Source organism: Ailuropoda melanoleuca, chromosome 6, assembly GCF_002007445.2.
Source record: "Ailuropoda melanoleuca isolate Jingjing chromosome 6, ASM200744v2, whole genome shotgun sequence".
Classification (NCBI taxonomy): Eukaryota; Metazoa; Chordata; class Mammalia; order Carnivora; family Ursidae; genus Ailuropoda; species Ailuropoda melanoleuca.
In genome coordinates this window covers 28,214,265-28,239,201 of record NC_048223.1, presented here as the reverse complement: position 1 = coordinate 28,239,201, position 24,937 = coordinate 28,214,265, and the positions used below count along the sequence as shown (strand labels likewise).

Here is a 24,937-nt window from a genome sequence, read left to right as displayed (position 1 = left end):
CCCATCTCTCCCTAGCATCCTCAGCACTTATTAATATTTGTCTCTTTGACTCTAGCCATCTTAGTGGATATGATGTATTATCTCACTGTGGTTTTGATTTCTGTTTCCTTGTGAGCAATGATGTTGAACAACTTGGGGTTTTTTGCCCATTTGTAAATTGGATTATTTTTGTTTAATATTGAATCATAAGAATTCTTACTTGCTCGGCATACCAGGCCTTTATTAGGTATATGATTTACAAATATTTTCCCCAGATTCTGTGGATTCTTTTTTCACTTTCTTGTAGCGTCCTTTGAAGCATAAAAATTTTAATTTTATTGAAATCCATCTTACTGATTTGGTTGCTGTGCTTAAGTATCCTATCTGAGAAATAATTGCCTAATTCAAGGTCATAAAGACCTACATCTGTATTTTCTTCTAAAAGTTTTATAGTTTTAATTCTTATGTTTATGTCTGTGATACATTTAGTTAATCTTTATATATGATGTGAGATAGGGTTTTAAGTTAATTCTTTTTCATCTGGATATCTAGTTGTCCTAGCACTATTTGTTGAAAAGACAATTCTTTCCCTATTGCATTGTCTTGGCATTGTTATAAAGAATCCTTTGACCACAAATATAAAGATTTATTTGAAATATGCCTACCCCTATACCTGTCACACAGTCTTGATTACTGTAGCTTTGTAGTAAGTTTTGAAATCAGAAAGTGTGAGTCCTCCAACTTTGTTCCTATTTTTCAAGATTATTTTGGCTTTTCTGTGTCCTGTGTGTTTTCATATCAATTTTAGGATTAGCCTGTCAATGTCTGCAAAAAACCCCAACTGAGTTGAATCTGTAGATCAATTTTGTGAATGTTCCCACTGTGATAGGCAGAAAAGTGAACTCCCCCCACCTGCCTGCACTGCTACCTTCTATCCCAAGATAGTCACAATCCTAATATAGTCCCCGGAACCTGTGAATATGTTATGCTCCATGATAAAGGGGATAATGTAGCAGATGGAGGTGTTGCTCCCAATGTAATGACAAGTGCCTTTAAATACGAAAGGGAAGCAGGAGAGTGTCAGAGTGACGTGTTATGTCAAAGACCGAACGGGCCGTTGCCAGCTTTGAAAATGGAAGGGCCATAAGTCAAGGAATGGAGGTGGTCTTTACAAACTGGAAAAGGCAAGGAAAGGAAATAGATTCTTCCCCAGAGCCTTCAGAAAAGAATGGAGCTTTACCAAAGCCTTGATTTTGGCCTGGCAGAATCATTTTGGAACCATCTAGAACTGGAAGATAATACATTTGTGTTTTAAGCCATTAAGTTTGTGGTAATTTGTTGTAGCAATAAGAGAAAGCTAATTCCGCTCTCTGAACAATATTGTCTTCCAGTCTTTGAATATGAGATGTTTTCCCCTTTATTTAGGTCATCTTTTTTTCAACAGTGTTTTATAATTTTTAGTGTACAAGTAGTACACTTCTTTTGTTAAATTTATTCCCAAGTATATTCTTTTATGATCCTCTTTTGAATGAAATTGTTGTCTTAATTTAATCTTGGATTGTTCATTGCTAGTGCATAGAAATAGAATTGATTTTTGTGTATTGATCTTAAATCATACAACCTTAGCTGTGACTGTTTTTGTATATTTTCTAAGATTTTCTACATACAAGATCATGCCATCTGTGAATAGAAATAGTTTTTCTCTTTTTTTTCAGTGTGAATGCCTTTTATTTTCCTTTCCTGCCTAACTGCTCTGGCTAGAAAATCCAGTACAATTTTGAAGAGAAATTATGACAGCAGACATCCTTGTCTTGTTCCCGATCTTAGGAGATATTAGGGAAATATAAACTAAAAAAGAAAATCTCCTGCCAGCCCAGATAAACTGCCCACAAAGGTTGAAGAGAAAACAGTCTTATTATTGAATGAGCATCAAACCAGAATGGGGTCCGCATCACAGGTAACTCACTAAAGAGAATGTAAAGATAGAATGATACAACTGAGCAGATGCAATCCATTACGTACATGTTTTCAGGATAAACGATAACTAGTCTTCAAGTAAGTGGAATTGACAGCAGCATTTATCACACGTAGTTCATGGTAAATTCACCTGGTAATTGGGGTAGCCACCTGTTTGCTAATTGCCTTTATCCTAAAGAAAAACCAATTTCTCATATCTTTATGACAGGATAGGTTTGTAACTTGGAGCCAAGAGCCAGCTGAAGTTAGACTCCTACTCTCCCATGGGAACTGGGAGGTAGGGGCACTATCTTCCTTGATGATTTCAAAGAGATGGCTCTCAGATCCTTAAGAAAAATACTCCTGGTTGTAAAACTGATAAGAGGCTTATTTGGATTTTTAAAAAGATTTATGTATATCTTCAAGGGACAGGGAGAGGATTCACAATGACAAGGTTTTGTTTGTTTTTAAAGGGTGGGGGGTAGGGAGGGGCAGAGGCTCAATGCCCANAAGAGGGAAAGAGAGAGAACCTTAAGCAGGCTCAATGCCCAGCGTGGAGCCCAACACGGGGCTCGATCTCACAACCCTGAGATCACGACCTGAGCTGAAATCAGGAGTTGGACACTTGACAGACTAAGCTACCCAGATGCCCACAATGACAAGTTTTCTAAGGTAAATGCACTAGAAAAAAGAGGGGAGGGCATTGGAAAGTCCTTTTCGTATCAGGAAAAATTCTGTTTTTTAAAAAATATATTTGTATTTACCCTTATGGGGGGACACTTTTAGTTTTTATTGTTCAATATGATGTTACTTGAGGATTGTACAGATGTCTTTTATTAGGTTGAGGAAGTTTCCTTCTACTCCTAGCTTGTTGAGTGCTTTTATCATGAAAGAGAGTTGGATTTTGTCCAGTGCTTTTTTTGCATCTATTAAGATAAACTTCTTTCACTCTGTCAGTGTAGTGTATTATATTGATTGATTTTCATATTTCAAACCAATCTTGAATCTGAGATAAATCCCACTTGGTCATGGTGTATAATCCTTAATTCATGTTGTTAGGTTCAGTGTGCTAGTGGTTTTGTTGTTTTGTTTTGTTTTAATTTAAATTCAATTAGCCAACATATAGTACATCATTAGTTTCAGATGTAGAGTTCAGTAATTCATCAGTTGTGTATAACACCCAGTGCTCATCACATCACATGCCCTCCTTAATGCCCCTCACTCAGTTACCCCAACCCCCCACCCACCTCCCCTCCAGCAACCCTCAGTTTGTTTCCTAAAGTTAAGAGTCTGTCACGGTTTGTCTGCCTCTCTGATTTCTTCTCATTCAGTTTTCCCACCCTTCCCCTATGATCCTCTGCGCTGTTTCTTATAGTCCACATATAAGTGAAACCACATGATAATTGTCTTTCTCTGATTGACTTATTTTGCTCAGCATAATAAGCTCCGGTTCCATCCATGTTGATGTGCTAGTGTTTTGTTAAAGTATTTACGTCTATATTCATGAGATATTAGTCTGTAATTTTCTTCTATTATTATGCCTTTGGTTTTGATATCATGGTAATACTGTCCTCTTTGAATGAGTTACAAAGTGTTCCTTCCTTTTCTGTTTCTTAGTACAATTTGTGAAGGATTGCTGTTCCATCTTTATACATTGATAGAATTCACCAGTGAAGTCATCTGGTCCTGGGTTTTTCCTTATGGGAAGTTTTTTGATTATTAATTCATTTTTTTGTTATTGTTCTATTCAGATTTTCCTTTTCTCCTTCAGTCGATTTTGGTATTTTTGTGTGTGTCTAGTAATTTTTCCATTCTCTCTAGGTCATCTACTTTGGTACAATTGTTCTTAGTAGACTTTATTTATTTATTTATTTATTTATTTATTTATTTATTTATTATTACTTCTTTAAGGTCACTAGTAGTGTGTTGTCTTTCATTCCTAATTATAATAATTTGAGTCTTCTCTTTCATTTTTTTCTTGGTCAGTCTAGCTAAAGGTGGTCAATTGTGTTGATTTTTAGAAGAACCAACTATTGTTTTTATTGCTTTTCTCTTTCTGTTCTCTATTTTATTTATTTCTGCATTAATTTTTATTATTATCTTTCTTCCTTGCTTGGGGTTTAATTTGCTCTTCTTTTTCTAGTTTCTTAGGGTAGTAGGTTAGGAAATATTTTTAAGATCTTTCTTCTCTTATTATATAGGCATTTATAGCTGTAAATTCCCCTATAAGCACTGATATAGGAACATCCCATATGTTTTGCTATGTTTTATTTTTGTTTTCATTCATCTCAAGGTATTTCCAGCTATCCTTTTAACTTCTTTGATTTATTGGTTATTTAAGAGTGTGTTGTTTAATTTTCACAGGTTTATGTATTCCCCAAATTTCCTTCTGTTAATTCTGCCTAGTTTCATTCCAGTGTGGTTGATGAACATACTGTGTATAACTTCAAAACTTTTAAGTGTATTGATTTTATCAGTTTTTGTGTGTATCATTCTCATTGTCTTTATTTTCTAAATTATTTTTAAAATTTGATCTCATTCACTTATAAGTAACTTTTTTTGGTATTTCAATGTTTTGGCACTTTGTTTGAAGCTTATTTTTTTTATTTGATTTTATTATGTCATAGAATACACCTTATATAATTACAGTTTTTCAGAATAAGTTAAGAAATTCTTTTTGGTATTTCAATGTTTTGGCACTTTGTTTGAAGCTTATTTTTTTTATTTGATTTTATTATGTCATAGAATACACCTTATATAATTACAGTTTTTCAGAATAAGTTAAGAAATTCTTTATACTCTGATGATTCAGATAATCATTCACCCCCAAATGGATGGATTGATACAAAAATAGTTATTTGCTCAAATTCTGCAAATTGGTCAGGGCTTTTTGAGGATAGCTTATATCTGCTCCATGCAGCTTCAACTGGGCAGCTCAACTAGGGCAGGAGAAATCTCTTCCAATGATGGTTGGTACTGGCCATTTGCTTGGAGCTCACCTGGAGCTATTGTCTGGGTCCTTGGTTTACTTGCATGTGTTCTCTTTACATGGCTAGATCAGGCTTCATTTCCTACATTATGGTGGCTGAGAGCTGAAAGGGATTATCTCAAGTGTTAGAGTTACAAAAATATAGCCTCCATGTACAAGCACTTACCAAACATCTCTTAGCATAACACTCTCTAATGTCTTATTGGCTAATGCCAGTCACATGGCCAAGCCCAGAAATTATGTATGAAAGGAGTATACAAGGGTATGCTTACCAGTAAAAGTGCTTCACTGGCAAGTCACCAAGGGAATAGTCTGCTACACATAAAATGTAGTGAAGTTTATGCAAGTTTTATAGATTCTTTGAAGAGACTTTCTTTTATTTTTAGGTCATAGAGCTCAATATATGTTTATCTGACTATATTAATTGACAAATTATTCAGATCTTCTATATCCTTATTTATGTCAGTGATAAATTGGTGTGTAAAAATCGCCATCTACTACTGTGTTTTCTTGTTTGTTTTTTAATTTAGTGGTTATTTTAGTTCAGGCTTATAACAGACATGGACTGGGTAGTTTACAAAAACAGAAGTTTATTTCTCACAGTTGTATAGGCTGTGAAATCTAAGATCAAAGCACTAACAGATTTGGTGTCTGGTGAGGCTTGTTCTTGGTTCACCAGAGGGCTATCTTCTCAGCATGTCCAACATATGTTGAAGGGACTAGAGAGCTTTCTGGGATTTCTTTTAAAAGGGCTCTAGTCTCTTCAATCCCATTCATGAGGGCTTTGCCTTCATGACCTAACCACCACCCAAAGGGCCCCCTCTTAATACCATCCCATTGGGGGTTAGGCTGTCAACATAATGAATTTTGGGGGGCACACATCATTCCATAATAGTGGTCTTTATATTTATAACAGTTCCTATTTTGTTGATTTTTATGCAATTTAGTGCAAATATGTTATGGTTTATGACTCTATTTTCAATTTTACCTTTCATCAGTGACAAGTGGCTATTATCGTACTAAATTTTGTTTGTTTGTTTGTCTCAAGTGTTTCCTTTGTTTCATATTAGTATATTATAAATTATTTTTGTTTTGACCCTCAGTCACTTTTATTATTTCTTGTTGTTGTATTGAATTTGTAATGACTCTGTCTGGAATTCTTTGTCTTTTCATTGACTATTCAGAACTCTCCTTTTGAGTATGACCTGTTTTCTTAGACAATGAACCCATTCACAAAACTCGTTAGTTTATAATTTTCATAAATTTGAAAAAGGAGAGGAAACAGATGGAGTAATCAATTTAAAAGCATTGAATCTTTCAGTGTTGGTACAATAAATTAAGGTGACAATCTCTAAATGTGGTAACAAAGAAAAGTAGAATCCTTATTTCACTTTTTCTGTTTCTCTTTCTCCCTTTCCCCTATTCAAGCTTCCAACATTTGAGGAAAAGGGAGGAGTAGAAATTATTTGAGTGAATTTGATATCCCTATACCTTATATTTTAAAAATGTGTTGCATTTGGCAATTTTTCTAACATATTTGACAGGTTATTTTCCTGTTGTATTGGGAAGGAAACAAAGCACAAAGAAGTTAGCTAATTTTCCACAGTCCCACAGGGTCAAGGTGTCATTCCATTCAGCCACACCAGGTTCATTGCTAAATTGATTTATTTTCTCCACAAAGAGCTGGCATCTCATGGACTACACAGATAACAGTTAATTCCTAAATGGAACACAGTGCATTTGGTACTGAATGCAGTGCTTTATTCCTTTCTGTTTTGAAAATCTGTAGTCCTGTGTTTAAAAGAGAGAACGGATTATTTTGATAAACGTTCAGATTGTTAAAATTAATTTCAGTGGTGTTGGGAGTTGGGAAATTTTCAAGGTTGATCCTTCTAAAGAAAGTAAAAGCTGCCTGCCTTGCATTTTAGTGACTTGAATAAGTGACCATTTAGCTCCTCGCTTATAGGAGGAAGGAAATTAGCAATTTAGTGTGGATAAAATGGTGGTAAAAATGGACCCTCATTCTTTAACTTTTACACAGAAATCTAGGAGTCATACAGTGGACAATTGCTTTTATTTTAAACCCTAATTTTAATCAGGTTAATAGAGACAATAACCAATTATGGCAAAGCAGAATGTCAGCAAAACCATGTATGAAGGAAAACAGTTTCTCTCGTCATATCAGAGTTACAGTCAGCAAAGAGCAATTGTCATAAAATGTGACCTAATTCTTCCTCCTTTGCTCTATGGAATATCTTTCTTCTGTATTCCTCTACTCTGTTTTCATTTCATACTCTAATTTTAGGAACTCTAGTATAAAAATGCTTCCCATGTGGCTTGAACTCAATATATCAGGCTGTTGTCCTTTAGCTCATTGTCAACCAGTTTATCAATACTATGGCCATTGATTCCCTGTGTTTTAATCTTTTCTCTCTCATTTCTCCTTATCAGTTTCCTGGGAACATCTACAGTGTTTAACACAAAGGAAGAGATCACTAATTATGAGATGCAGACATTGGCTGCAGGGAAGACACTGTGGGTGTAGTAGGCTTTTCTGTACTCCCCAAATCACAGTGAATCTGTTGTTATTGATAGTTTTCTTTGTTGGGGTTTAGCAAATGATTTACTTATCAAGAACAGGGAGACAGAGTGAAATCAATCATGAGAAGGCTGCCAAAGGCCATGGCAAAGGTTTTTCATATATTCAGAATTATGGAACTTCTGTTTAAAAGATGAAAGAGGAATGCTTTGCTTTTCTTCTTCAGTCACCTGAAATTACACATCTAGGATCTATTTGCCCAGTATTTCATGAGGAAATACAGTGAGAAGTCAATCTAAGACATCTACAATTAAAAAGGATGAATTCTTGGGGTGCCTGGGTGGCTCAGTCGGTTACATGTCTGCCTTCAGCTTAGGTCATGATCCCAGTGTGCTGGGATTGAGCCCCAGGTCAGGCTCTCTGCTTCTCCCTCTCCCTCTGCCTGCCACTCCCCTGCTTGTGCTCTCTCTCTTTCTCTCCCCCCCCGAATCTGTCAAATAAATAAAGGATGAATTCTTAAAAGTAATTTTGAAATACGTACTAGTTGTCTTTTAGAATTAAAAAATCCTTTGGTTTTGTTTAAAAATCTTAAATAAAAAACAGTTTTTAGTAGTGTAGCGACAGTAATATATCATCAAAAATTATTTGCTCACAGATTTGTTTTTGAGTAGCAAGTGCTCTAATTTTGAACATAAGGTTGACTCTATCCCCAATATCCCCAATGTTTAGGTCACACTGAAAAACAAATTTAATCTTCCTTATAAAACTGTATATATATCTGTCATTAAGATATTTTTAAACCTTAATTAATGAACACAGCGTTTTAAAACAGGAATAGATCTTACAAATCTCTCTTATAGAGATGAGAAAATTGAAACCCACCAAAGGTCAAATAGCTGCTTGATGCCACAGAACAGTTAAATGCTAACTTATGAAATATACTTTTAGTTTTAAATAACATCTCTTTTCTTCATAGCACTTAATAAATTTGTATTTATTTGCTTTTATGCTCATTGTCTCCCTTAGCATAATGTAAATGTCATGAGGCCTGGGATTTTTGATGTGTTTCATTCCCTGCTATGTCCCAACATCTACAACAGTGCCTGGCACATAGTAGGTGTTCAATACATATTTGTTGAGTCGATGAAAGTATGATTAGGGAAGAGCATGGGCTGTAGTGCTTTTTCAATTTGGTGTCAGGCCATCTGTGTTTGCTGGCTTGGTAAGAGAATGTTTCACGCAATAGGTAGAGCTGGATCTATATGTTAAAGCCTAGTATTGCTTGGTGGTCAAGGGAGTGAACATGCTAGAAAAGTGTCGCCATGAACTAGGGGCAAAGATCTGGAGGCCCCATAGGTACAACAGAATGAGAGTAGACTACCACTAGTGTTTTGAGATCACATACACTTTTCTCAAGTTGGACCTGGTGGAAAAGATAGCCTGATGGCACGGTCAGCACTACCAACTTTTTTCACTGAGAGTGGTAAAAGTCCTTGGCCTATTTGACTTTGACTTAAATAGGCCAAAGGTCAAATATTCATTTGGTCGTCCAGTCAGACATCTGTCTTCAGGATTCAGAAATATGACAGTCCCATCATCACTACCGTGTCTGGTGTGATGCCTGGTTTTTTTTTTCCTAACCCCCTTATCGACACAGTCCTCATAAAAGGTGCCAGGTTTCCCTATATAATAAATAATGATGATGATGGTGGCACTCTGCATTTGTTCAGCACATAGAATTTTTCATGACACTTGCACATAATTATCTCATGAGCAGATTCTGCACTGCAGGAAATTGCAGTGTCGTATACAATGATCTGAACTCAGTTGTGCTACCTGGGCAGTGTCTGCTGATCCTAGTGGGGAGATGAAAATTGAGTCTAACTTGACTTTTCATTTTCCAGTTAAAACATCACATCAGTTAAAGGCAGATCGACAGACACACTTGTGTTCATAGGTCTTATTTTGCATAAGACAGTATCAATCTATTTATTCTTTGTACTATCATGAGTTTTATATATATTACATATAAATGCTTCCCTGACTTAAAGAAGTATTGCATTAGTCATGAAATGATGGGTCAGTTTTAGTTTTATGAGTCATCTACCCCTCGTTCATGGAAAGTATATTGATAACTCTTCCAGTAAGTGTCTTGCCATTCTAGTTTATAAAATGTTGCTTAGGGGTCTGAATCATATATCTCCCTAAACCAAATCCACAGGAGGCAGGTGACCCAGTGTGAAGGTTTGGTGTCTAGAAACCAGTCATGGCCTACCTCAACCTTGGAACTAATGAGGCTATTATGATGAATCATAATCCAGTGTATTTATTATTTAACTAAATCTCTACAGTTAAGATATGCTTATTGGGCCTGGATTTAACATTTCATATATTCATATGTGTTTTGTACTTTAAGATGGTCCTTATATTTAAAAGAACCTTCCAATCATTGATTTCATTGGTGGTAAGACACATTAATACATGTCTTCATGCAACATGAGAGAAATGCAATACTTTTTGAGAAATGTCCCAAATGCCCATATAAATACACTGCTTTCATTATTTTTATAAAGTAAGTGAAGAAAACCATACTTAATATGTAAATAGCTTTTTGTATGCCTTTCTATAAGAAGGATGACTTGAATGCTAGCAACGGAGAGTACACAAATAACATTGCAACTAGGGTGGCCGGATAAAATACAGGATGCCAAATAAAATTTGAATTTCAGATAAACAACAAGGAGTTTTTCAGTTTGTGTCCCAGGTATTGTATTTTTTTAATATAAATTTGTCCCAAATATTGCATTATTTTAGTAATTCAAATTTAACTGAGTGTCTTGGATTCTTATTGGCTAAGGCTGCCAATCCTAGATGCAGCTTAGAGGCAGGTAGGCCCTAAAATTTGTGATGAAGGTGCGGCCAGTTTTCTTCAGGCATAGTCTATTATTCCATGGTTCTTAAGTGTGTCATCCAATTCTCTTTTCTCTCTATAAGAAGTTTGTGTTTAGAACAGTATTGGAACTGTTTAGATATCAAATCTCTTTATCTGCTTATGGCAGCAGGCTTCTGTGAACTGAGAACTTTTCCATGATACCAGGGTTCAGAACCTCTAAGGATAAGACTTTAAGAGACTCTTAATATCCAGAATGATATTACCCATTGGTAATAAGTTGATATTATCAACTGTAGATCTCATAGGCATGAATTAATATATTCCAAATTGATCTAGTTTCTTCTCCCACACGGGCTCCCACTGTATCTATGTTAATAATACAGACACCCACCCCGTCATTCAAGCCAGACGCTTGGGAGTCTGGAAATGAGGGGTCTTCCCTTCCCTAATTTTCTTTCTCACGTCCAGTCAGTCCTGTGGAATTCCTTTTCTCCCTGTTTCCTTGGTCATTGCATTAGTGGTGGCTCCCCTGCTTCTCTGCCTCCCCTTCAGCTCACTCCCTTAACCCTTGCATAGTGGGGAACACACTGGGCTGATGAGAATGCCCTTTCACTTCTGTGGCTCTAGACGGACTAGACCATATTCTGTCTATGCCTGCAGGTACTTAATAAGTAGGGTCTCATAGAAAGAAATCAGAACATGGAAGGATCTCGCAAATGCATCCATCATTCTGCCTAGAGTGCTTTTTGCTCAGCTCTGCTCATCTCACTGAATATCTGAGTATCACATTGCTCACTCTCCAGAAAATGCCCCTAGCCACTTATTTCATCTGGGTTCTCCCAGCTTCCTTCATTTCCATTCATTCTCATCGATTCCCATCCCACCATAGTGATTGTTTTTTGAGCAATTTCTCAGAAACATTTTACCCACCTCCAACAATCATAGACATGTGCTAATAATATGCATACACACATATATGTACTTGTGTGCATGCATTCACTTTATCCGTCCTCTCATTGCGAAACCTTCTATATTGAATCATTCTAAGATAGAGCATAATTTGCTTTTCAGTCTCAACAAACTATAATTATTGGCCTATACATCTAATCATGTCACTTCAGGTCAGTTTTTTATCCCCATGAATTCACAGGGACTTTTGCCTCCTTGAGTGAGCAAATAGTGGATATTGTGTTCCCAGTTTATATTCTTTTAAAATTAACATTTTTGTTTCTTTTTCACTTAACAATGATAAATTAGTTCTTGTTCTCCTTCTTCTTAAAGGGAGTCTAGGGAGACGAACGTTTGATAGCCAGAACCTGAGAATGAAATGTACTTTTTAATAGACTTAGAATTAATGCATTGCACTGGGATGCAAAAAAATCCCTTTCTATCCTTACCCAGTGAAACCAATGTTCTTGGGTGAATTATTTCAATAAAAGAAACTTATCTCTAAACGTTTAGCCTTAACTGTGTCCTAAACAACTCAAGATTCTTTTATTAGTAATTTTTAGTATTTGTTAGGCAAAATTTTCTTTTATGATGTCTCCCAGCCCCACTAATATGCGACATCATTATATCGCCAATGAGATACTTTCCTAATAATAGCTTTTCAATTTCTCTAAAAATTCTAATTTCTTCTCCAATTTCATATGCCCTTCAACAAATAAATCTCCCTCAGCTCTAGTATTTCTTTGTGCTTGTTAGCACTGTATATAAGCTCATTCTTATGAACTCACAGATGGCACATATTATAAGTTTATCTCCTATGGCAAGTACTAGCATTTGGCAGGTTAAGTTTATCTGCGGGTCACTAGTGTAATAATGGTAGACACACCAGGAATTGGGGATAAATCGGAAGTGCAGATGCTGTGGAAACATTGGATCTTGAGATCAGAAAGGTTCAATGGGATGCAGAGTAGCCAGCCCTGAGTCTCTCAGATTAAGAAGAAGTTCCCATGGACCCACACATGGGTGCACCCTCAATTACACACACACACACACACGCGCGCGCGTGCATGCATGCATGCACGCACACACACGCACATCTTTAAAACCCAAAAGATTGTTTGAAATGCAAATGGAAGCAGAGATGGAAGTAGAAAAATAAAAAGAAATGTTTGCCTCAGGTGGTAGTGTTGGGGCAAAAATAGTCACAGGTTCCACCAGGAATTATGAAGAAAACAAGCCCCAGGGTTTAAGAGGGCTCCCTGGGACTGACTATCTCCCTGGTACAGAAGCTCTGGCCTTTGTCTGCAGAGATGCCTTGGCCCTTTTGCTACACCTCAGAAACAGTCCTTGAAATTCAAGAGGGGCCCTGGGGTGGCTCAGTTGGTTAAATGGGCAACTCTTGATTTCAGCTCAGGTCATGATCTCAGGGTTTTGAGATCAGGCCCACCCATGTAGGGCTCTGCACTGGGTATGGAGCCTGCTTCAGATTCTCTCCCTCCCTCTGTCCCCCACCCCCCAAAAAAAGAAGTTTCAGAAAGTGGGAGGGTTGTTGACATCGGTTGGGTTCTCAGTTCTGATTGGTAAAATAGACAAGCATTCAGAGTCCAGGACTTTATCCTAAGAATCAGTGGTTTGTTACAGAGCCACCACAGTATGTGGTGTGTGTGCCTGAGGGGCACGTGGATGGCCATTAGATCTGGGAATTGTCCACGTATGGTTTTAATGGAAGCCTTGGGCGTGAAAGAAATTATCCAAGGAGAGAGTGAAGAGTGAGAAGAAAAACGTCATTTAACACATGGATGAAAGGAAAAAGCACCATTTTATGGGAACTGAGAGGACCGAAGGGACTACCTTTTTTAATATTGCAACCTGCCTCCCCCTATCCACTCTGGACCTCCTTTATCCTAATCCAAGTTTTCTATTTCCTATAGCATTTATCACCTACTAAAATACTATGTAATGTAATTTACTTTTTGATAGTTGTGTCGTGCTTTATATCTTCCCTGCCACCTGTTTCTTACTGGAAGGTAAGCTCCATGAGGACAAGTGCCTTTGTTGATATATTCTAAGGAGGTAGATCAGTGCCTGGTACTTTGGAGGTACTTTGTAACTATTTATTGAATGAATGAATGAATGAATGAATGAATGAAAAAAATAATGTCTCAACAAGTAAGTTTCAGTTGATAGTGTCAAAAATTTCAGGGAAGTCACCTAAAACAAGTGAGGCAATTAGTAATCCACTGGTGCTCTAAGGAGGAGCCCTGCCAATGGCAAGGTAGGAATAGATGCTGGACTAGAGTTGAATGATGGATGGAGGTTAAGGAAGTGGAGAGGGCAAACGGGAATCACTCTTTCAAAAGACTTTGCTTTGCAATGAAGGAAAAGGTGGTACTTACAGGAAGACTTGGGGTCAAAGATGGATTTTACATTATTTGTTTTTGTTGTTTTTAATGGATGAGACTCATAGGGCAATGGCAGAACATGGTCTGTTTCCTCGAAGTGGTGAAGGATCACCTTTCTGTTAGGGGAAGGTCACTTTAGTGGTTGTAGAGAGGGTGGCCTAGAGCAGGAGAGACTAGGCTCAAGGACTAGGCTCAGCTGGGCCACTGCTGTCAGAGGATGGGAGTGCTGTTATCTCTGACTGTGCCCTGGGTCTCTTCTCCGCTGGCTGTCATTGACTGCCATTCCTTCCCCTCTGCCCTGCTGTTCTACTTCAACTCCCTGAAATGCCTTCTGAGATTAGCAGTCTCCTCTTAGTGTCTCCTCTGAAACTTCACCTCCTGGCTTTAGGTGAAAGCTAGCTGTTCTCTGAAGGCTCTGTGATAGTGTTTGGAGATGGGCCTTTGTGAAGTAATTAGGTTTAGATGAGATCAGGAAGATGGGGCCCTCATGACGGAATCAGTGCTCTTACAAGAAGACCAGTCACCCCCCAGCACAGTCCTCCCTCCACCCCCCACCCCCATCCATGTGAGGATACAGCAGGAAAGTGGCCATCTGCAGGCCAGGAAGAGGGGCCTTACCGTGGGACAGAATTGGCTAGTACCTTGATTTTAGACTTCCCGGATTTCTGAATTGTGAGAAATAAATTCCTGTTTATTCTTGCTTAAGACATTCCATCTATGGTCTTTTGTTATGGTACCTCAAACTGACTAATACACTATTTAATTTAATTGTCCCATGTTTGGTCACTGGGAGCTCTTTAGGTTGTGTTCTGTGCCCCTTTGACATAACCTCATCATTATAAGTTTTTGTTTTCTTTTGAACACTAACTTCCTGGCAATACAAGATGCTCCAGGCTCATTTGGTACATATCCTGCCCCCAGTCCTAGAATCAAGCATTTCTCCAAGGAGTCCTGATTCTTTTTATTAGAGAATGGTATTAAAAACCAAGATCTGGGGGCACCTGGGTGGCTCAGTTAGTTAAGCGTATGACTCTTGATTTCAGCTCTGGTCATGACCTCAGAGTTGTGACATGGAGTGCTGTGTTGGGCTCTTCTCTGGGCATGGAGTCTGCTTAAGATTCTCTCTCTCTCTCTGTCCCTCTGTCCTTCCCTCCCAACACTCACGTGCTCTTTCTCTATCTCTATCAGAAAGAAAGAACGAACAAAGATCTGGAGCTAAGAGTGCTCATTGCTACTGGGATGTTGTCATCGCTAGGCCTTTTCAGCTGGCAGAGCAAGGAGATATATGTGTATACTAACCTGTGTACATACAGGTATCTATGACTATTTCTATCTGCAACCATAGGTATCAATAACAGGCTAAACATGAGTTCATGGTGTTGTCTTCAACTCTATTTTAATACCCTGTGAGTAGAGTACACCAAACATACCTCTTTCCATGGAGAGGATCCCTCTCCAACAGTGAGAAGTCTGGCTTTTGCCATCTGCTAATTCCAGGATACATATATAGCAGGATCAGAATTGTTACTCTTTACCCCTAGATGAAACAACTTTATTTATTGACTAGAGGATAGTCCTAATATATGGTACCTTTTGCGTGTCATCTTACTGCTTCCAAAACATGGAGCACTTCACAAACTTGCATGTCATCCTTGTGCAGATGTCAGGCTAACATCTTCACTCCATCATTCTAATTTTTGTACATGTGCTGAAGTGAGTCCAATAATCAAAACTTTAACAAACGTGATAATATGACGACTGCAGGAAAGAATATACTTACCTACACACAAAACCTTTTAACATCTGTTATCTAATTTCATTTACTTTGGTCTGTTTAAAGGAAAAAAGTGCCTCCTCCAAACTTACATAAATCATCATATTATTGATTACTTAAGAGTTATCAAAATATTCATATTTTAAAATGTTTTAAGACATATCAAGGTCCACTATTTTTCTTGTTTACCTCACTTAGTAAATAAGAATCCTTGGCAATTGGCAACTTAATTGTTTTTATATCAGTGAAAGGCTAGTGGTGGAATTTTAAAATCTAAACAAAAAGTTTATCTTTTTAAAAAATTAAATTAAGCATCCTTCCAGCCTCATCCTTCTTCTATCTTATTTTCACTATCAATTTGTGAATTATGATTTTGTAAAACAGAGGTCATGTGTAGCAGCCCCGTCTCAAAGACCGCTGATTGTGAGTCATGTTTACTTATTTGTTAAAATATTTATAATAAATACGCATTGTTCCTTTGCCATCCACTTAACTCTTTACTACCCCTGGATTCACTTAAATTTTTTTTCCAGCTCTGTTGAGATATTATTAACAATTAAAAAGTGTATATAGTGAAGGTGTACAATGTGATATTTCAGTGTACTTACACTTTGTGAAATAATTACCACAATCAAGCTAAGTAACATATCCATCACCTCACATAGTTAACCTCTTTTTTAAAATTTTATTTTATTTAACTTCAATTACATTGTTACGTCTTTGTGTGTGATGGGAATACTTGTGATCTACTTTTAGCAAAGTTCGTGTACATAATACACTATCATTAACTATAGTCACCATGTTGTATATTAGATCAGCACTAATAAAAATAAGTACTTTCTTATTGATGTATAACAGTGGCTGTAATTTTTACACACTTAATTGTAAATATTTTAATCTTTGCCAGAAAAGCCCCAAATTTTGTTTAATATCACCTAAGTTATATTTTATCACTAAAAGATTTTAGATGACTGGATCACATAGGAATAACCATTTTAAAAATACAGAATAATGTTTTTGTTTGACAAAAAGAAAACCCGTTTTAAACTGTGTATGTGTATCCTCTGTAACTTCTCTCCTTTAAATGAAGCATTGCTAGCTGTAAATCTCTGTATTTTTCTAAATGTGGTTGGGCTCACCTTAAGCAGAGAAATTAGAAAGACAACAAATTGTTTTTCAAGGGTTTTCTAAATAATAACTGCAAAACACTTACATGGTATTTATAAGTTGTGATTGAATCAGTGACGTCAGCCATATTTCCAAAAGGCTGGGTTCTCTTGAAGGTGAAAAAACATGAGGAGGTTTTCCCATAGAACCTGCGTTAGTTTTCCAAGGCTGCCATAACAAAAATACCACAGACTGGGTGGCTTAAATTTATTTTCTCCCAGTTCCAAAGGCTGGAAATCCAAGATCCAAGTGTTGGCAAGTTTAGTTTCCTTTGAGGCCTGTCTGCTTTGGCTTCCAGATGCCAGGACTCCACCTTCTGGTTGCATCTTCACATGGTTGTTCCTCTGTGTATGCATGCTCATGCTCGTGGTGTCTCTTCCTCTTCTCGTAAGGACACCAGTCATGATTGGATTAGGGCCCATCCTAGTGGCATCATCTTAACTTAATCATCTCATACCGAACTTACTTTAACATATGGTCACATTCTGAAGTAGTGGGATGGGGACTTCAACATATGAATTTGGGGGGGGGGCGCAATTCAGACCATAGAATGTTTTGTTGTGGCTTCTAGAAATCAGACTCTGTGTTCTGTTTGTCATTGCTTTTGGCTGTAATGATATAATTCTTACCTTAGAGGATAGTAGAAGCTTATCCCAGAAGAAAAGTGATAGTTGGCAACTGTGTTGTTTGTGTTTAAGTTCCCTTTCTTATTCTTTTTCAGAGGAGTAATTCTTGGTCTTTTTTTCAGGACTTATGCCCAGCTTTGAAAATCTGATGAGAGCTATTATATCAGTTAACTTTGACAAACTGCCTCAAAACTTAGTGGCTTAAAACAGTAAACTTTTTTTTTTTGTTTTTTTGTTTTTTTTTAAATCAATACAATGTGTGTTGGCAAACTGGCCCGGTCCCAGTGAAGATTGCTAATCAGAGTATTGGCTGGGCTCGGTAGGCATTGTGGTCACCTGGTTTCCAATGGCTTCACTTACAGGTCTTATGGTTGAGTCTCTATGGGTAGTGGCGGTAGAGGTAATTGGGCCATATGTTATCATCATCCAGTAGGCAGACCTGGGCTGACTCACTTGGCTGTGTTCCTAGGGTTTTTAAGAGCAGGGAAGAAGAGCAAGCCCCAAAGAGTAAGTACTTTCTAAGTCTCTCCTTGTATCACTCTTGCTGGTATCTTCTTGGCCAAAGTAAGTCATATCAAGTCCAGATTCAAGGGGTAAAGAAATAAACTTTTTCCTTTAATGGAAGCTGCAAAGCCACGTGCAAAGGGGCACGCCTGTGGGAATAAGAGGAGTTTGTGGTCTCCAGTGAGAAGGAGGAGGAGGTGAAATGATGAGAACAGTCAACTGAGTAAACTCTGTTCTTACAAGTGTTTTCCCCCAGGTTGAGTAATTATTTTTTCAGAAGAAATGAAGGCTCTTCTCCAAAGAAATACAGATGCTGGCTGTTGAGAGTGAAAGCATACCAGGAACAGGAAATGGAAAAAGGGTCTGAGGGGAAATGGGTAGAACACTCATAACATCTGCTTCATGAGCTTTTGGAAATATGAAACCAATCCTCTGAGTTCTCTGTAGATTAAAACCTGAGAAATTTGCCTGTGGGGAACCAAAGACGTTATTATTTTTTTTTTCTGTTGAGGACATTATTTCTTTTTAATGTGAATATTTTTGAATGTTGACCAGGTGACAACAGCAGACACTTTTTATGCAGTTAGAAAGACCAGAACTCTGGAAATTTCATTCCCAATTCCCACATTGCCATCTTATTGAGCTCAAAATATTGAAAATGAAAATGCTCAACTGAGAGACCTAGAAATCATACTTTCCTCTGCAAGCACATAATGTAAATCTAAAACCAGGAATTCTTCATAATCTCACAAAAATAACAACTCCTTGATTATTTTTTTTAATTAATTTTATTTTATTATATTATGTTAATCACCATACAGCATCCCCTGATTCTGATGTAAAGTTTGATGCTTCATTAGTTGCGTATAACACCCAGTGCACCATGCAATACGTGCCCTCCTTACTACCCATCACCAGTCTATCCCCTTCCCCCACCCCCTCCCCTCTGAAGTCTTCAGTTTGTTTCTCATAGTCCATAGTCTCTCATGTTTCATTCCCCCTTCTGATTACCCCCCTTTTCTTTATCCCTTTCTTCCCCTACCGATCATCCTAGTTCTTATGTTCCATAGATGAGAGAAATCATATGATAATTGTCTTTCTCTGCTTGACTTATTTCACTTAGCATTATCTCCTCCAGTGCCGTCCATGTTGCAGCAAATGTTGAGAATTCGTTCTTTCTGATAGCTGAGTAATATTCCATTGTATATATGGACCACAGCTTCTTAATCCAGTCATCTGTTGAAGGGCATCTCGGCTCCTTCCATGATTTGGCTATTGTGGACAATGCAGCTATGAACATTGGGGTGCATATGGCCCTTCTCTTTACTACGTCTGTATCTTTGGGGTAAACACCCAGTAGTGCAATGGCTGGGTCATAGGGTAGTTCAATTTTTAACTTTTTAAGGGACCTCCACACTGTTTTCCAGAGTGGCTGTACCAACTTGCATTCCCACCAACAATGTAGGAGGGATCCCCTTTCTCCACATCCTCTCCAACAATTGTTGTTTCTTGCCTTGTCTATCTTTGCCATTCTAACTGGCGTAAGGTGGTATCTCAGTGTGGTTTTGATTTGAATTTCCCTGATGGCTAATGATTTTGAACATTTTTTCATGTGTCTGTTAGCCATTTGTATGTCTTCATTGGAAAAGTGTCTGTTCATATCTTCTGCCCATTTTATGATTTGTTTATTTGTTTCTCGTGTATTGAGTTTGAGAAGTTCTTTGTAGATCTTGGATACCAGTCCTTTATCTGTGGTGTCCTTTGCAAATATATTCTCCCATTCCGTGGGCTGTCTCTTAGTTTTTTTGACTGTTTCCTTGGCTGTGCAGAAGCTCTTTATCCTGATAAAGTCCCATAAGTTCATTTTATCTTTTATTTCTCTTGCCTTTGGAGATGTGTCGTGAAAAAGGTTGCTCTGGCCGATGTCATAGAAGTTGTTGCCTATGTTCTCCTCTAGAATTTTGATGGATTCCTGTCTCACATTGAGGTCTTTCATCCATTTGGAGTTTATTTTTGTGTATGGTGTGAGAGAGTGGTCAAGTTTCATTCTTTTGCATGTAGCTGTCCAATTTTCCCAGCACCATTTATTGAAGAGACTGTCTTTTTTCCACCGGATGTTTTTTCCTGCTTTATCAAAGATTAGTTGCCCAAAGAGCCGAGGGTCCATTTCTGGGTTCTCTATTCTGTTCCATTGGTCGATGTGTCTGTTTTTGTGCCAGTACCATGCTGTCTTTGTGATCACAGCTTTGTAGTACAGCTCGAAATCCGGCATTGTGATGCCCCCAGCTTTGTTTTTCCTTTTCAACAGTTCCTTGGAGATTCGGGGCCTTTTCTGGTTCCATACAAATTTAAGGACTATTTGTTCCAGTTCTTTGAAAAATGTCCTCGGTATTTTGATCGGGATAGCATTGAAAGTGTAGATTGCTCTGGGTAGTATGGACATTTTAACTATGTTAATTCTTCCAATCCATGAGCATGGAATATTTTTCCATCTTTTTATGTCTTCCTCAATATCTTTCAAAAGTGATCTATAGTTTCTAGCATATAGGTCCTTTACGTCTCTGGTTAAGTTAATTCCAAGGTAACGCATGGTTTTTGGTGTTATTGTAAATGGGATGGATTCCCTAATTTCTCTTTCTTCAGTCTCGTTATTCGTGTATAGAAATGCAACTGATTTCTGGGCATTGATTTTGTATCCTGCCACCTTACTGAATTGTTCTATAACTTCTAATAGTTTGGGAGTGGATTCCTTTGGGTTTTCCATATAGAGTATCATGTCATCTGCAAAGAGAGACAGTTTGACTTCTTCTTTGCCGATTTGGATACCTTTGATCCCTTTTTGTCTTCTGATTGCTGTTGCAAGGACTTCTAGTACTATGTTGAATAATAGTGGCGAGAGTGGGCATCCTTGTCGTGTTCCTGATCTTAAGGGAAAGGCTTCCAGCTTTTCCCCATTGAGAATAATGCTTGCAGTAGGCTTTTCATAGATGGCTTTTATGAGATTGAGAAATGTACCCTCTATTCCTACACTCTGAAGGGTTTTAATCAGGAAAGGATGCTGTATTTTGTCAAATGCTTTTTCTGCATCAATTGAGAGGATCATATGGTTCTTGAGTCTTTTCTTGTTGATATGATGTATCACATTGATTGATTTGCGAGTGTTGAACCATGCTTGCATCCCAGGTATGAATCCCACTTGGTCATGATGGATAATCCTTTTAATGTACTGTTGGATTCTATTAGCAAGGATCTTGTTGAGGATTTTGGCATCCATATTCATTAGAGAAATCGGTCTGTAATTCTCCTTTTTGAGGGGGTCTTTGCCTGGTTTGGGGATCAAGGTAATATTAGCCTCATAGAATGAGTTTGGTAGCTTTCCTTCTGTTTCTATTTTTTGAAATAGCTTTAGGAGAATAGGTATTATTTCTTCTTTGAATGTTTGGTAGAATTCCCCAGGAAAACCGTCTGGGCCTGGAGTTTTATTATTTGGAAGGTTGTTTATCACTGACTCAATTTCTTCATAGTTAATTGGCCTATTTAAGAAATCTATTTCTTCCTGTTTCAGTCTTGGTAGTTTATAGGTTTCCAGGAAGGCCTCCATCTCTTCCAGATTGTTTAGTTTTTTGGCATATAGCTGTTGATAAAAGTTTCTAATAATCCTTGCAATTTCAATGGTGCTGGTCGTGACCTCTCCCTTTTCAGTCATAATTTTAATAATCTCAGTCCTTTCTCTTTGTTTTTGGACAAGTTTTGCCAGTGGTCTATCAATTTTATGGATTCTCTCAAAGAACCAGCTTCTAGTCCTGTTGATCTGCTCTACTGTGGTTCTGGTCTCTAATTCATTGATTTCTGCTCTAATCTTGGTCAACTCCTTCCTTGTCAGTGGGTTAGGCCTGTCCCTCTGTTGCTGTTCCAGTTTCTTGAGGTGAGAATATAGAAACTGCATTTTAGATTTTTCTATTCTTTTGAGTGAGGCTTGGATGGCTATGTATTTCCCCCTTAGGACTGCCTTTGCAGTATCCCATAGGTTTTGGACCGTTGTGTATTCATTCTCGTTGGTCTCCATAAATTGTTTAATTTGTTTTTTGATTTCCTGGTTTATCGAGTCATTCTTGAGCAGGATGGTTCTTAGCCTCCAAGTGTTTGAGTTTCTTCCAGGTTTTTCCTTGTGGTTGAGTTCCAATTTCAGAGCGTTGTGGTCTGAGAATATGCAGGGGATAATTTCAATCTTTTGGTATTGGCTGAGACCTGTTTTGTGTCCCAGAGCATGATCTATTCTTGAGAATGTTCCATGGGCATTTGAATAGAATGAGTATTCTTTGGTTCTGGGGTGTAGTGTTCTATATATATCTATGAGGTCCAACTCGTCGAGTATGGCATTCAAAGCCTTTGATTCTTTGCTTAGTTTTTGCCAGGGTGTTCTGTCTATTTCTGATAGTGGGGTGTTGAGGTCCCCTACTATTACTGTGTTCTTATCTATATGTCTCTTTATTTTGGTTAAGAGTTGGCTTGTGTATCTTGCTGCTCCCCTGTTGGGGGCATATATATTAATAATTGTCATATCCACTTGTTGAATACTTCCTTTAAGAATAATATAGTGCCCTTCTGTATCTCTCTCTATGGCCTCTAGTTTAAAATCCAGTCTATCTGATATGAGAATTGCTACTCCAGCTTTCTTTTGAGGTCCATTTGCGTGGAAGATGGTACTCCATCCCCTTACTCTAAGTCTGAATGCATCTTTGGGTTCAAAATGAGTCTCTTGTAGACAGCAAATGGATGGGTCATGTCTTTTTATCCAATCTGCAACCCTGTGGCGTTTTATGGGAGAGTTTAAGCCATTTAGATTGATAGAGATTATTGACAGATATGATTTTAATGATGCCATTTCTCTTTAAAGTCTTTGTATCGGTTGTGACTTGCTGCTCTGTATCACTCTTGGGGCCTTTTTACCTTTATAGAGCCCCCCTTAATATCTCCTGTAGGGCTGGTTTCGTGGTTACGAAATTGGTTAATGATTGGCGATTTTGGAACGTCTTTATTTCTCCATCAATTCTGAATGACAGCTTTGCTGGATAAAGGATCCTTGGCTGCATGTTTTTCTCTGAAAGAGCTTTAAAAATGCCCCCCCAAGCCTTTCTCTCATTCCAGGTCTCTGTAGACAGGTCTGACGTAATCCTGATACCTTTGCCTTGGTACGTGAGAAATTTCTTTGCCCTGGCCGCTTTCAATACTGTATCCTTGGATCTAATATTTGCGAATTGCACTATGACATGCCGTGGCGTAGGTTTGTCCTGGTTGAGCTTGGATGGGGTCCTCTCTGCCTCTTGGACACGAATGCTTGTTTCCCTTGCTAGATTAGGGAAGTTTTCAGCTACAATTTGTTCAAATATCTCTTCTAGACCTCTGTTTTTCTCCACCCCTTCAGGGATGCCGATGATTCTGACATTGGATCGTTTCATAGAGTCAGTAATCTCCCGTAATCTACATTCGTGGGCGTGGATTTTTTTAAGACCAGCTTCTATTTTCGTTTTTTCTTCTACTAACCCATCCTCCAATTCGCTAACGCGTTCCTCTGCCTCGGTGACCCTGGCCGTCAGAGCCTCTAGTTTTGACTGTATTTGGCCCATAGAATTTTTAATTTCTGTCAGATTCGCTCTCATTTCTGCCCTTAGGGATTCTATATTCTCAGCAACGCTTTCTCTGATGCTTTTTTCAAGTTTACTCATCATCTTGACCATTGTTGCTCTGAATTCCATTTCTGATAATTGGGATACATCCATATGTATTAATTCTGTGGCCGAGGCCAATTCTGTGGCAGAGGCCACAGACTCATTATCTTTTCTTTGCTGGGGGGGACTTCTCCTTCTCGTCATTCTGATGAAGAGAGATTGCAGGGTTGTCCAGAGCCCAAGTGTTGACTGGGACCCAGGCCGTGCGCCCTTGTTTTATAGAGATCTTAGGGATGTGGGCTTCTTCCTTAAAGAGTTTATTTATTTATTTGAGAGAGAGAGAGACAGTCAGCAAGAAAGGGAACCCAAGCAGAGGAGTGGGAGAGGAAGAAGCAGGTTCCCGGTGGAGAAGCCCGATGAAGGACTCCTTACGGAGCGTTGTGATCACACCCTAATCCGAAGACAGGTGCTTGGTGACTGCGCCACTCAGGCGCTCCGGGTTGTGGGCTTCTTGATTTTTCAGCCTGCCTTCTGGGGGAGGGGCCTGCCTGCAGGTACTCAGAAAACCCTGTTTGGGTAGAGTCTCTGTGTCCCTTGCGAGGGGGGATGGGGATGGGCACCCTGTGAGCCGGTATTTCCGGGCTTTTGTTCTCTGGCGGCTTTCCCTGGCGGTTTGCTATGCCTCTTCTGAGAGAGCAGCAGCGGCTGAAATTCAGCCTCTGTCTCAGAACAGAGGGATCGCGGATCGTTCTCCACTGATGTTCTGGCCACTTTAACTCTGTTTCTGTTGGTGCTGCTCAACCCTGCAGCATCCCGGGCTGTGCGCCCCACACCCGGCGTCCCAGCCCTCACTTCCAGGGCCGGCACGTCTCTGTCCTTTGTGTTTCCAACCCCGCCCGCCGCCAGCCGCCCCGCGCGGGCTCCCGGAGCTCCCCGTCTCAGTCTGGTGTCTCACGGGTGCTGACCGCGAGTCCGCCTGCTCCCCCGTGCAGGTGGCCCTCCAGCCGCCAGCCGCCCCGCGGACGCTCCCGGAGCTCCCGGTCTCAGCCTCGATCCAGTGAGCACACCGGAGCTCCGGAGCTCCGTGAGATGCTTGGTGGTGCACGCTCCCGGCTCACGGACTCAGTCTGCCGTTTCCAGAGTGCGGGTCCGCGGTCCGCCCGCTCCCCGGTGCAGGTGGCCCGCCAGCCGCCCTGCGCGCGCTCCTGGAGTTCGCGTTCTAAGTCTGCTGTCTCGCGGGTGCCGTCCGCGAGTCCGCCTGTTCCCCCGTGCAGGTGGCCCGCCAACCGCCAGCCCTCCCGCGTGCGCTCCTAGAGCTCCCTTCTCAGCCTGCTGTCTCAAGCGTGCGGGTCCGCGGTCTGTCCGCTCCCCCTTGCAGGTGGCTACCGCTTCCCGGCGCCCTGACACGGCGGCTCCCTCCCCCTTCTGTTTAGCTTCCGATATCTGTGCGCGGTTTCACGGCTCCCCGCTTCGTACCTCGATACTCAGCGC

At 39.2% G+C, this 24,937-nt stretch overlaps 1 protein-coding gene and 1 non-coding gene across 9 annotated transcripts in view; one reads left to right on the top strand and one right to left on the bottom strand.

Annotated features, from left to right (window-relative positions):
- The window catches only part of NEK10 (NIMA related kinase 10), a 235,895-nt gene that overhangs the window by 117,804 nt on the left and 93,154 nt on the right, over positions 1-24,937 (top strand). The window lies entirely within an intron of this gene.
- LOC117802844 lies at positions 15,322-15,427 on the bottom strand. Its single transcript, XR_004626364.1, has one exon. It is a non-coding gene; the product is annotated as a U6 spliceosomal RNA (small nuclear RNA).